Raw genomic sequence first — 15,180 nt, 5'->3', positions numbered from 1 at the left:
ACCCTACATTTATTAATTCAGGACCATTGTGCAAAAAGACAATGAGGATTTCCAAGCTTGTTTAAACTTTTAAATCATATTCACCGGTGGCACAGCCTGCTTTTTGGTAAAACAGTACTCTCCAATAGTAAGGGCTGAGCTACAGTTGCTGTTTTTTTTACTTTGACTTTTGTATGAGCTAAGGCATGCAAAATGTAACCATCCAAATTTAGTATTAAATTAGAACAATCAATTTCTTCACCTACAAACGTGACACCCTTTTAGATCACGGAGGACATTTGTGCTTGGTTATCTTTATTGTAATGTGCAAGTATGACAGTGGTTACTGGCTACCTTTTCCCAGAAAACACACATATGGTGTATCATCTTATATTGACAGCTTCCAACCATAACTCTTTTAAAATGCCCTGTCTATTAACAATCTTCTTGCAGTTATTTAGCAGTCACTGCGATGGAACCAAACTATTTAAAAAAATGGCTGTACTGTCAAACAGCTTCTCACAAACCTAAATAGTTTTTCTTATACACAGAATACATTAACTCCAATTAAATTGAATTGAATAAATTTTATTGGCCAAGTATGTATACATACAAGGAATTTGCCTTGGTGCTTTGCTCGCAAGTAACATGATATACAGTAAACAATTAAGAATAAAACATTATAATTTAAACATGTGAAGAATGAAATAAAATAAGAGCAAAAGGAGGCTACAGACTTTTGTTTGTTGAGTAGAGCTACTGCTCATGGAAAAAAGCTGTTCCATATACCATTCACTTTTAAATATCCGAATTATAAATATGGCATTTTTGATAAATTTGAATGCTGCAGTAAGCTAGGAAATGATTTAACCATCACTCAACCTTCATTAGATAAATATGTTATTGAAGATTGGTACCTTTCTCAGTCTTGACATTTAACTTGCACCAGGGGGCAGTGCACAATGCAAGTTACCAGCCTGTCAGGCCTACCCAACCCCCACCCTTCCAGCTTACCATTTTAAAAGGTGCAGCAAGGAATCAGAGTGGAGCAGGAAAATCCAGTAGTTCAAACCCCATCAATAATATTGATTAGAAACAAAATAAATAAAAAGGGGAATACAAATAAAAATTGCTGCCGTTTTTTATTTCTGGATTGGCAAAATGTATTTGCCACCCTTATGGGTGTATTTACTAAAAATAAATTGGCTTATCAAGTATATAACTGTTTAGAGTGTGAATCAAACAGCGAGGATACAAGCACTTCAGCCCAACACGTACATGCCAATCTTTTTTTTGCCCATTTACACTAATCCCATTTGCCGACATTAGGACTTTATCTTTCCATGCCTTGCCCGTTAGATCCTCTTCAAAACACTGCACTTGCACTGTACAACAACGCTCTCGTCTTTGATGCCTCTATTGTGGGGCAGAAGGTTTTAACCATCTACCCTATGTGTCCCAATGTTTTGTGCCTTTATCAGGTGTTTCCTCAGTTCCTTTGTTCCAGGAAAACAAACTGCCCATCCAATCTCACCCCATAACTGAAGCCCTTCATTCCAGGCAACATCTTGGTGAATCTTTTCTGCATTCTCTCCATTGGAATCTCATCCTTCCAGAATGACACATCATATTGCAAGTGATGCAATCATATTTTGTCACCTGTAGCTAGGTACTGTGAAATGTTTTATTTTGCATACAATCCAGTAAAATCATTTAGCAGACATCACAGAGGCAGTACACACTGTGTCGCCATGTTTTAGCACCGACAAAGTCACCAAACAGTCCTGCCTGCTGCCGTACATGGCAGTATTTGTGTCAAGTTGTAACATTGTATGTCCCAACCCAGGATGGAAAGCATGCCATATTCCTTCTGCAAATCCCCAGCAACTTGTGGGAACTGTGCAGTTGACCCCAAGTCTCTGTTCATCAGTATTCCTTTGCGTCCTTCCATTTACTGCATGTATCCTAACACCATTAAACTTCAAAAAAAATGCATCACCTCAAACTTAACAGGATTAAATTTGATCCGTCAATGCACCTCCCAACTCTCCAACTGAACTATATCCTGTTTTAATTGCAATATAATCACAAACAATGGTCCCAGCAACAATCCCTGCGGTACACCATTCATCACAGTCTTCCAATCAGAAAAAAACATTCCTCTAACACAACTCTGATCTAAAACTGGCTTGGTGTTAGGAGGCAATTAGCCAGCACCCGTGCGCCTTAATCTTCTGGACCAGCCTGCCATGCAAGACCTTGCCAAGTGCTTTATTAAAGTCTACAGAGACTATCACATCGCCGTCATCAATCCCCTTTGTTTCATCCTCAAAAATAACTTAGACAGGATTGCCCTGCACAAAGCCAAAGGGACAATCCCTAATCATTCCATGGTATCCCAAGCATACATGATTCCTGTTTCTTCTCTTTTCTCCTATAATTTCCCTATTACGGATACAAAACTCACCAGCCTGAGTCACCTAGCACATCTTTGCCAGGAACAACAGTAGCTATCCTCCAGTCAAAATTTGTTTCCGCCGATCCTGCCTAACCTGCTGATTATTGCCAACATTTTCAGTTTTATTTGAAAAATAGAAATCTTCCTATGGATAACATTTTGAAAACATAGATCCTTATTATTAATAGGAAAAAAAACTTGCTGCGTTATGACCCTAACTTCACTGGACAATTTCTTTTCAATGACGGTCCAAGTAGAAGATCAGGCCAATTTATGTTTCAAAATGTGGCACATTTGAGTACAAGATGCGACTTGGTTAATAGACATGCTGCAAATGCCACATTTATGCTTAATAAGCCTCTCTCAGCCTCTCTAAAATTAATTAGATTTTCCAAGATGTAACGATTATGAGCAAGATAATCCCAAGACAGGGTCAACATTTCAATGCTCCAAGTGTGACGTTAAAGAGTCATTGATATGTTTATTTTGGCCTAAGAGAACTGTCCCAAGTGTAACAATGTTTTGAGAGAAATATTTCAGTTCAATTTCCATTACCATATAATCATGACTACTACAGAAACTGGAGAAAACAATTAAAAATACTATTACACAAATGTAACATGCAATACAAGTAACTTAAAGTTATTTATACCACATGATACCTTCTTTGAATGAACATAATAGGATATTGTGTTTGGACACATCAAATAATTAAAGATCACAGAGTCATAGTGTAACCATAATACAGTGTAACCCTTCGGCCCAACTTGCCCACACCGGCCAACATGTCCCAGCTACACTAGTCCCACCCGCCAGCATTTGGTCCATATCCCTCCAAACTTGCTCTAACCATGTACCTGTCTAACTGCTTCTTAAATGTTGGGATAGTCCCTGCCTCAACTACCTCCTCAGGCAGCTTGTTCCATACATCCACCACCCTTTGTGTGAAAAAGACGTGAAAAGTAAAACATGACGAGATGTTTGATAATAATCTCCAAATATTTGCAAACAAGTAATCTTACTCTGGATATTAGTTTTGTCTATTGATATTGGAAATAGTATCCATACCAATAAGTTAACAATAACTAGAATAAGGAACAAAAAAAATAATTGCAAACATTTTAATTTGGCACCGTGACATACTACAAACTATCCCCTGACTAATGATATTTTAGTAACCAGATCTACTTTATCCTAATATTACAAACTATCCTTAGACACAATCTACACGTGTCTACATGTGAATGGACAGCTGAGAAAACGCATTAGTCACAGAATCCTTTTATCTCTTACGATTGAAAGTCTTCTGCAAGATTTTATCGGGTCTAACCAATATATTGCACTTCGAAAATATTGGTGTAAAAAGTAAAAGAGGGTGTGGTAACAAACTTTGCAACAGAATACCTAATTTCTGAACATTTACATTTTATTGTGCCCTTTCTTTTCAAAGGCTAACTGGACTTTGGTACATTTTTATCATCACATTAATATAGAGGTATATTTTTGTCCCCTTAGACCCCCTCAGTAGTTGGAATTACTGACAGTTGTGCTAGTCCATGAAGTTGTAGATCCCAATGCAAGGCTCTCCCAAGACATCATTGTCCAATACTAGTGTAAGTGCACAAGTGTAAAGTATTGGGAGGGGGAGGGGGAGGGTGTGCTATAGGGTTCAAATCTCCATCCCTGTTCATTAGCAGATACTTCGAAGGCCGATACCACATCTTGGCATTCTGATTAAGGCTCAATTCCCAGGAGACTTATTGGAACACTTGCCAACACTCCAAACCCAAAATTTCAGAAAGGATAAACCAGCCAATAATAAAAAGCATAAATCTAATAAGTTTGTGCACCCTCAAGCATTTGTTGGCAAGACACTTGCAAACATTTTATTTTGAAGTATTTATGGTGTTTTTAAACTTGGTTTTAAATAATTTTCTGACATCCTGTTAATTTTCCTGTTATAGAGTGCAAATTCCAAAACATGCATCTTGCTAAGATGGGGTACTAATGGTTTTCAAATGTATTCTACCCATTTCAATGCAAAGAGTTTAATTGCAAATCATTTTTATATGAACTTTAATATTTGTAAGAAACCAACATATGCATTTATCACAGTTGTGAAATTTTGTATATGGTGATGTTCACTTATAAAATTTGCCTTGTTTTCCACACTCCTCACAAGCATGGGTTTTGTTATTACGCTACAACAACAAAAAATTGACTTTAGAAATGTAATGAGTTCTACTTTTGTCTTCCTGTGATCTGTGAAATCCCTCTTACTCCGGATATTAATATGGTAGCTCTTGGAGAAAGTTAATGGGGCGCAACAGGAAAATTAAATACCCATTAAAATCTATTTAAGTGCTGTACCATTATGAAAATGTAATCCCAAAGAAAGAGCAAAAGTTGTTATTTTCTGGGATGAGCAAATTTATTAAGAGTTCTTTTTGAGAACAGAGCTCACACTACATCATTTGCTATAAAATCAAGCACTGCATTATGCAATGAGAAAACCAAAACAAAACTCTGGAGATGGAGCTTAATGATTCAAAATCAAAAATAACTTTTTTTTAAAAAAAGATGGCCAGTGGTTGTGTTTCTCCTTTCCCATATTTTGCTTGGCTCACATTTCTTGCCCTGAATCTCTCTCTGTCTTGTGCAAAGAATTTCCCACTAAAAATTATGACTGAATGCAAAGACTTCCTGCGATTGATACAAATTTGATAGTGGTAGACAGTTCTGGAGGCCAGGGAGAGCTGTTTGATTAGTTTTTACTGTGTTTCTTTCAGAGAACCTTGTCTCCCCCAAGCTAGGCGGCATTAACACATCCTTACCCACAAAATCAGGCAGCTGTGAAACACTAAAGTCTGACAGTATGTGCACACTATCTATTACTTGTCAAAAAGCCAATGTCATTTGCTTTTTATTAACCCTGCTCAAGGCTTCCTAGTATTTATTAAATCTGGAGGTAGAAAATAATTTAATCTCTCATGTTTTTGATGCTTTAACCAACTACAGTAAAATTAAGTTTGGTTTTATTCGGTGTGGAGGAATAGGAAGAGAAAATGAAGCATAGGTATGCTAATAGAACTATTTATGTACTCACAGACATTATCATTGATGGGAAGCCCAGGGATTAATGCCCATCCTTGGTTATGCTTGAAGAATGATTTGCATTGCTACTTCAGAGGGCAGCTAAATTTACCAAAGGCAAATCATGTCTGACGAATCTTATAGAATTTTTCGAGGATGTAACTAGTAGAGTGGATAAGGGAGAACCAGTCGATGTGTTATATCTGGACTTTCAGAAGGCCTTCGACAAGGTCCCACATAGGAGATTGGTGTACAAACTTAAAGCACACGGTATTGAGGGTTCAGTGTTGAGGTGGATAGAAAAATGGTTGGCGGACAGGAAGTAAAGAGTAGGAATAAACGGGTCCTTTTCGGAATGGCAGGCAGTGACTAGTGGGGTACCGCAAGGCTCAGTGCTGGGTCCCCAGTTATTTACAGTGTATATTAATGATTTGAACGAGGGAATTGAATGCAACATCTCTAAGTTTGCGGATGACACGAAGCTGGGTGGCAGTGTTAGCTGCGAGGAGGATGCTAGGAGGCTGCAGAGTGACTTGGATAGATTAGGCGAGTGGGCAAATGCATGGCAAATGCAATATAATGTGGATAAATGTGAGGTTATCCACTTTGGCGGCAAGAACAGGAAAGCAGAGTATTACCTGAATGGTGACCGATTGGGAGAAGGGGAGATGCAACGTGACCTGGGTGTCATGGTGCACCAGTCATTGAAAGCAAGCATGCAGGTGCAGCAGGCAGTGAAGAAAGCGAATGGTATGTTGGCATTCATAGCAAGAGGATTTGAGTTTAGGAGCAGGGAGGTTCTGCTGCAGTTGTACAGGGCCTTGGTGAGACCGCACCTGGAGTACTGTGTGCAGTTTTGGTCTCCTAACCTGAGGAAAGACGTTCTTGCCTTAGAGGGAGTACAGAGAAGGTTCACCAGATTGATCCCTGGGATGGCGGGACTTACATATGAGGAAAGACTAGATAGACTGGGCTTGTACTCGCTGGAATTTAGAAGACTGAGGGGGGATCTTATAGAAACATATAAAATTCTTAAGGGGTTGGAGAGGCTAGATGCGGGAAGATTGTTCCCGATGTTGGGGGAGTCCAGAACCAGGGGTCACAGCTTAAGGATAAGGGGGAAGTCTTTTAGGACCGAGATGAGAAAACATTTCTTCACACAGAGAGTGGTGAGTCTGTGGAATTCTCTGCCACAGAAGGTCGTTGAGGCCAGTTCATTGGCTATATTTAAGAGGGAGTTAGATGTGGCCCTTTTTGCTAAAGGGATCAGGGGGTATGGAGAGAAGGCAGGTACAGGCTACTGAGCTGAATGATCAGCCATAATCATATTGAATTGCGGTGCAGGCTCGAAGGGCCGAATGGCCTACTCTTGCACCTATTTTCTATGTTTCTATGTTTCTATGTAAAACTAGTGGTCTGTAGTTAGTAGCCAGTCTGCATACGGGCAACAGATTTAATTCCTTAAATATTTACAACATAAACACATTTTAAAAATGCAAGCTCAAAAAACAGCTGATGAATTTAATATTTAAACAAACTAAATAGATTGGAAAATGTCAAATTCAATCTTGAGTTTGAGCTAGAGAAAGGGCAATTATGCTAATATGGTTGTACAATCACAACTGATCCCCATAGCTCTGATACAAGCAAGGGTAGGTTTGCTGGTGATTCTGAACCTGTGTCAAAGGGAGGAACAGACTCAAACGCCATATTTTTGGACTGAAGTAGGTGTCTACGGCTTTTCAATGCATAAGCCAAGAAAGGACAACTAGTTGAAATGTTTACTCATCCTCAACTCTGACCCTCTCACTACAAGCGAGTTGACCACTGCACCACTGATCACTGCCGATACAGATACAGACAGGTCAAAAGTAAATAAATTGTGGAGTGTGAGCAAGAGGATGGAGGGATCATTGGAAGCTAAAGCTCATCCAGCATGCAGCAGCATCAAACGCATTATTCTATGACACAAGGGACAAAAAAAATGCAGGAATCTGGAGTAAAAAACAAACTGCTGGAGGAACTAGCAAGCCAGGCAGCATCTTACGGGGGAAGGGGGGTCAACTTTTCAGGTCAAAATACTTAATCTGGATCATTTTGGTGATGAGGAAACCGCAGGTAGTGAAATGTTATTAAGCCATAGTCAGAATCATAAAAACAGAAACGGGCCCTTCTGCCCAACTCATCCAGGATGTGAAATAAATTGGTCCCTGATACCTGCATTTGGCCCATATTCATGTGTCCTTCCAAATATCTTTAAAATGTTGTTATGGCACTTATTTCAATTATGCCCTCTGGCAACTAATTCCATATACCACCACCTTGTGTGAAATAATTGCTGCTCTGTTTGCTATTAAATCTGCCCCTGTCATCGAATACCCATGCCCTTTGGTTCTTCATTTCCCTACCCTCGAACACAAAATTGTGCAATCACCCTATCTATTCTCACAATTTTATACACTTTTGTAAGATCACTCGTCAGCCCCCTGCACTCCATGGAAGTCCTAGCTTATCTAACCTCTCCCTAAACCTCAGGCCATTGAGTTCCAACAACTTCCTCTTACATCTTCCCAGCACTGTTTCCAGCTCAACAGCATTTATCCTACAGCAGGCTGACCAAAACTGAACACAATAATCCAAATGCCGTCTCACCAACATCTTGTACAACTGTTACATTGCATCCCAACTTCTATACTCCATTTCTGACTGATGAAGGCCAACGTAACAAACGCCTTCTTGTCTACCCTATATACCTGTAACATTCAAATTCTCCTGATGATCTTATAACAGTACTATCTTTTGGTTGGGGTTAGGGGTTAAAGGTACAATCATGACGTTTAAGAAACATTTAGACAGGTACATGGATAGGACAGGTTTAGAGGGATATGGGCCAAATGCAGGTAGGTGGGTCTAGTTTAGATGGGACATGTTGGTTAGTGTGGGCAAGTTGGGCCGAAGGGCCCTTTTCTACACTGTAAGATTCTATGACTCTATAAAGCATGATTACGTGCTAAAAACTGGGAGGCTATATTTATTTAGAGTTTTCAATTTCTTATTTCATTTTTCAAGATTTGAGGATTGTTGGAGAGTTCATTTATTGCGCATACCCAATTTCCTTGCGGAGGTGGTGACCCTCTTTCTTGAAATTCTTCGGTTCTTTTGGTGAAAGTACTCCAACCATGCTAATGGATACGATGATCCAGGATTTAGACCCAGTGGCAGCAAGGAATCAGTGACATATTTTGAAGTCAAAATAGTCTGTAAACTTGAAGGAAACCTACTGCTTACGGCGTTCCCTGTCCCTGCTGCCCTTGTCTATCACCAAGAAGGACATTATAGGTTCCATGGTGTATGCTGGACAAATAACTAGTGCATTTTGAAAATGATGCATATAGTAGCCACTGTGTTCTGATGGTGGAATTAATGTTTGTTTAGATGTTAGGAGGCATGTCATCTGCCTCAGGATGCCCAGCGTCTGAATTACTCTTTGAGCCATTTATATGGGCGATTCCCAGGATGTTAATGGTGAGAAACTCCGTGATGGCAATGCTCGTGGTGGATGTTAGACACTTATTGGAAATGTTCATTCATTGCACTTTTGTGACACCAACACTATCAGCCACGCCGGAATGTTGCCTAGGTCCTGATGCATCCAGGTATGACTGCTAGATTTGCTGAGGAGTCACGAATGACATTGAATAATGTACAATCATCAGAATCCTCAACTTCTGACCTTTTGGTGGGATCACTGTTTGAAACAGCTGAGGACGGTTGGGCTTCGGACAACACAAGTAACTTGAGCAGTGATGTCTGAGTGTGGGATGATTGATCTGGAACAATCACAATCATCTTCCCTTTTACAGGAAATGTTTCCAAACATGGCCATTTTCCTCTCTAGTCCCATTGACCTCAGTTTTACTAGGGCTCTTTGGTGCCACACTCAGTCAAAGCTGCTTTGATGACAAGAGCAGTACTCCATCTCATCTCTGGAAATCACCTTTTTGATCCTTAAATTGTTATTCATTTCATAGTTCTTAAATGGACCACAGGTCTGGAGTAGCTTCATCCTGGCAAACACCAAAATGAGCATCAGTGAACAGCGGGTGGTACAGCTTGACAGCCACTGTTAATAACATCTTCTGTCAAATTGGTACAAACGAGTGGAGAATGATTGGGTTTTAAATGAGCTGGATTGTTTCTGTCCTTTTCTGTGAACATGACATACCTGGGCATTTTGTCATAGTGATTGAGTTTAGTCTAGATTAGAGATACAGCACGGAAACAGGCCCTTCGGCCCACCGAGTCCTCACCGACCTGCGATCCCCACACATTGACACTATTCTATACCAACTAGGGACAATTTACATTTATACCAAGCCAATTAACCTACAAACCTATACGTCTTTGGAAGGTGGGAGGAAACCGAAGATCTCGGAGAAAACCCACGAAAGTCACAGGGAGAACGTGCAAACTCGCACCTGTAGTCAGGATCAGACCCGGGTCTCTGGCGCTGCAAGGAAGTAGCTCGACCATTACGCCACCGTGATATTGCATCTATATTATCAGTAAATACCATGGTTGTAAAAACACAGGAACATCTTGGCCTGAAACACCACCAGTTCTGGAGCATCAGTCTTCAGGCCAACAGCTGGGTTATTTCCCCTTCCCAAAGCTTTTTCTCTATTCAGTGCTCTCAGGTGCTTTCATACCATGTGCAATTAATAAATTCACTAAAGACTGGCTTATCCGATGTGGGAATTTCAGAAAGATGCCCAAGTGGATCATCCATTCAACTTTCAGGCTGAACATAGTTGTAAATGCTTCAACCTTGTCTTTAGGACACGTGTTATGCGAATAATTAAATGAAAAATTAATGTTTTTGATAATTAATTTTATTCTTACTTTTTTGAAGTATAAAATAATTAAAACTCAATTTTCTCTCCTAATCACCAGGAATCTCCATTCACATGAATGGCGATTCTGATTCTACATTAGAATTTATTGGTGTGGATCAAATAGGCAGAGGAATCCCAGCAGGACATGACTGTCCTGTTGAAATCAACATGAAGTCCAGCAACACAGACAAATGACAGATTGGCACATACCAAATTGACTTGGAGAAGCAGTTGGGTCCTAAATCCACTGCTCAAATACCACGATCCTCATCATAACCGCAAGATGGCTGCTGCTTCCACAATATACAAACACTCCCCCCCCGGAATAGAACCAGTGCACCCAGAGGAAACCTACACTGCGCAGGGAGCAGCCGAGGTCAGGATCAACCTCATGTTCCTGGTGCTGTAAGGTAGCAATCAACACCATTGCACCACTGTGCCATCCTGGGGCATTGTGTATTTTGTGTCCTTTATTGTTTATTATGCAGTGTACGTTTATCGGCTGTTTTTTTCCAATAGTACTATGCATATTAGCTCCCTTATTTGTCATAATGGACACCATCTCCCCCTGTGTGGTCCGTTATAGCAAAGAGTTATAGCAAAGAGTTACGGCATTCAACATCAAATCTCAGTTGGGCCACCTTTGGAGCACTGTATACAATTTTGGTCCCATAAAGCAAGGATATACAAAATAATGTGAGGGTATACGCATCAGGAAATGACAAAAACAGTTGATCAATTTTCATTTTGGAAAAAGGTGAAGATGGTCGAACAGAATTATTTTTACAGACACAAAGACAAGGTTTTTATTTTTGGGGAAAGAGCCCAAATGGAGGCTCTCAATGTAAGGCAGTCTCCAAAAAACTTCACAACCCAAGAGTAATGGAAATGTTCAACTCAGTAAGATAGGGCGTGTTTGATGTGCATTGTGTCGATACACTGAAAACCTCAAGTAACTAAACTAGAGTTTGCATTTCAAAACGCAAGTTGGATCAGGCTCATTTCCTGATCCGTAAAATTCCGTAATTTCCTTTGCTGTGGCACTGTAGAATGTTTTCACCAGAAGGTTGGCAGTGATTCGAGCCAACGGCTCATCAGCACCTTCTCAAGAGATTAGAAAATTGGCAAATGGGAATGGGTAATAAATGGCAACCATGCGCTATCTCAAAAAACAAATTAAAACATTAATTTCTGTTTGCAATTAGTATGTATGTTTGCATACATAAGAGATTGACTTTAGTTCATAATCAAGCTTGCCAAAATTGAAGGCAACTATTGCTAGAGGAACCACATGGTACCAAATGATCCAGTATGAGCAGTTCAATAAATTAGGAATTGTATCCCCTGGGTGGAGGGCTTAACCTTTGATCTCAATGGCAAGGATCTCTCTTTCAAATGTCAAGCACAGTGATCATTAGTTATCTTATACTTTAAATGCATTCTTTTCTTAAACACTAATATTTACACCTCAGAAAAAACCTGTTAACACTCGACCCAAAAGTTCCCATTTCCAGCATTTCAATTATATCTAAATATTTTTGTCTTTTAAAAAAAAAGATTATTAGCTTGATTGACCCTTAAGACTTCTTGATGGGGATTTGGTAGTGTGAGTTTCACAAAGCAGGACAAATGCTAAATGTTTAGAGGAAGTGGGCCGAAACATTATCAATAAACACCTTTATTGCCATTTTGGCGTATTTCTGGTCAAAATAACCTACAATCAACATCCATATTGATGAAATTCAAAATAAACAAGACCATTGCTCATGAACGATTTGATTAGTAGTGGGGGGAAAAAAATCAGTAAATCAAAATAATTTTTTGTCATTGCTACAAAACCGGTGACAACTTTAAAAAGTTCTAATCTTGTCAATATGATTGAAAAAAGATTGATTGCAGCTATCTTTATTGACAAGGATATCAAGACCAGATGTCTGCAGAATAGTACCACAGTGCACTGAGCAAAAAATACATGCTTGTGACAAAATAAACACTTTATTCCAAGTCATCTTAAGATATACAATTATCTCTAGAATATTCAATTTATTACATTATTTTGTAGAAGATTTAAATAGTGACTTTGTGTATTCAATGCGGCATGATGTTAAAGATAGCGAATCGTCAAGCATTATCAAGATAATTACTATGTAATATGATACAGAGCAAAGTACCCTGACAACTTTGCTGTATCAATATACCTGCCACCCTTGCACATCAGTATTCTTTCTTCCTGTGGCATCTCTGGTGTTATGATTTAATAAATGCCAAGTGAGGTTTTATGCTCTCTGTAGACTGGCTAATAAATGAGCATATAATTTGACCAAAGGTAGACACAAAATGCTGGAGTAACTCAGCGGGTCAGGAGGCATCCCTGGAGAGAAGGAATGGGTGACGTTTTGGGTCAAGACCCTTCTTCAGGCTGATGTCAGGGGAGGGGGCGGGGCAAAGATAGGATGTAGGAGACAACATGACTAGTGGGAGACTCCCACTACATCCTATCTTTGTCCTGCCCCCTCCCCTGACATCAGTGTGAAGAAGGGTCTCGACCTGAAACGTCACCCATTCCTTCTCTCCAGAGATGCTGCCTGACCCGCTGAATTACTCCAACATTTTGTGTCTATCTTCGATTTAAACCAGCATCTGCAGTCTTTTTTCCCCACATATAATTTGACCAGATTTCTGTTGAGTCAAGACAGAGTCAAGAGCGTTTTATTGTCATATGATCCAGCACCACGCGCACACGCACACACACACATATATACACACATACATACACAAACACATACACATAGGGAAGAAGCTGTTCCTAAACCTGGACGTTAGTTTCCTGGCTCCAGTACCCCATTATACTCTAATGCACTGCTTGAAGTCTTCAAATTTTGATTCAAAACATTAATATTCCCTTTGTTTTAAAGTATATCTTGTACAAATGGTTGGAATTAAACAGAAAAGTGCTCCATGAAGCCAAATACATTTTTCGATTCGATTTCCTATTCAATCGATGTTCTGGTGTAATGCACATTCAAATAATGAAAGTTAAAATCATGCAGATGCTGAAAATATGCACACAGAACATCCGCATGGAAGGAGAAATAAAGTAACATATGTGGTCATAAACTCTACATCCGAACTGGGGATAAGAGAAAAGGAAAAAAAAGACTAGAGTAACTCAGGTCAGGCAGCATTCCTGGAAAGCATGGATAGGTGACGTTTCAAATCGGGCCTTCTTCAGACCTTAAACAAGTTAGTTACAAGTTTCAAATAGCGCTGGACACGACAAAGGAAATCTCTTTTATAGGGTGGGACTAGGGTTGCTGTGGGGATAAGTTGGTTAGATTAATTACATTGAGAGAGAGAACACAAAGGAATAAGATGCCAAATTCAAAGCTGTTAAGAATGCCTAGCAAATCAGGCCAAGGTAGCCTCGAGAAAACCAGGCAAAATTACAGATGGAAGAATTGGAAAGTTCTGATGCAAAAGTGCTGCACTTGCTTGTTATAAGGATGGCCAACGCAAGTTTGAAACAATACTTCTATCTAGGCGTGTTGTAGCCATCTGGATTTGATATCAAATTTAACGGCTTCAGATAACTCTTTTTTCATTTGTATCAGAAATGATCTAGTTTGTCAACTTATCTATAATCATAGCTCATACTTTTCTCTCTTGACCAAGCATTCGCACTCCTAACATTCATAATATAGACACATTTATTGATGGCAGTCTTAAATAACTCAGTATCTGAGCCCCTAAAGTGCTTTGGTCTGAGAATTCCAAAGATTCACCACCGCCTTGAAGACGACATTTATTTTCATCTTAATCCTGAAGGATTTGCTTAATCTTTCTTCAATTGACAAACCCACTCAATCTGATTAACTTTATCTCCGCTTCCTCTATTGGACCTACAGCTAGTAATGCTCACTATTCAGCTCTGATGGTGCTATGCACTACTTTAAGGAGTGCATAGGGGGAAGGAGTAAAGGAATTGGGCTATTACGATGTAAAAGAAAGAAAAACCCGAGAGGGAATTTGTGGTATTGATTAATATTGCTGGTACCAAACACGACAGATCACAAGTGCGTGTAGAGATAGGGAAAACCATGAAATAAATGAATAAGATGAACAAATGTCAGCGACGAACACGAATATTGAAAGTTAATATAGGACTGTTCAAACAAATATACATCCTACTTGTGATAATCTACTTAAACTAAACCAACGTCTTGACTTATTGACATGCTCAATGCATAAATCTTTTGTTTTCTATTTCCTCCGCCATAATTTATCCAAAGCAACTGAACAAACAAGATTAAATTATTGATCCTAGTATTATGGGTGTATGAACAAATGTCAAAACTAAGTTTTGATAGCAAAACCTTTCTTGTGAAGCCACTTCTCAAGTGAACTGCGAGCTAATTCAGGCAAGGAATGTGGGTATTGGACAATGGATAAAATTTATCATGTGCAATTTTCTCTTCACCTGCATATTCAATTTACCACCACAGAAAAGCAAGAATGATTCAATTTACCAGCACAGAAAAGCAAGAATGATAACAAATTGTGTTCTCTTATTGAACGTCAGGAAAACAGTTGGCATGCTATGATTCTTCTCCTTTTCCAATCCCTGGAGATTTCGTTTTTATCCTGGTAAAAGCTAATGAAATATTATTCAAAAAATGTCTCTACACACGAGTTTTGGGGTAGGTTACACTTTATTGCTTTGAATTTTTATAATAGGACAAATGCGCACGAGTACAG

The 15,180-nt window shown here is 39.3% G+C and overlaps 1 protein-coding gene across 2 annotated transcripts in view; it reads right to left on the bottom strand.

Moving 5' to 3' along the window:
- The window catches only part of LOC144600249 (clathrin interactor 1-like), a 132,876-nt gene that overhangs the window by 63,876 nt on the left and 53,820 nt on the right, over positions 1-15,180 (bottom strand). The window lies entirely within an intron of this gene.

The sequence above is a fragment of the Rhinoraja longicauda genome, chromosome 14 (assembly GCF_053455715.1).
Source record: "Rhinoraja longicauda isolate Sanriku21f chromosome 14, sRhiLon1.1, whole genome shotgun sequence".
NCBI classification, from domain to species: domain Eukaryota; kingdom Metazoa; phylum Chordata; class Chondrichthyes; order Rajiformes; family Arhynchobatidae; genus Rhinoraja; species Rhinoraja longicauda.
The sequence above is the reverse complement of the archived record's forward strand: the minus strand, read 5'-3'. Positions and strand labels throughout refer to the sequence as shown.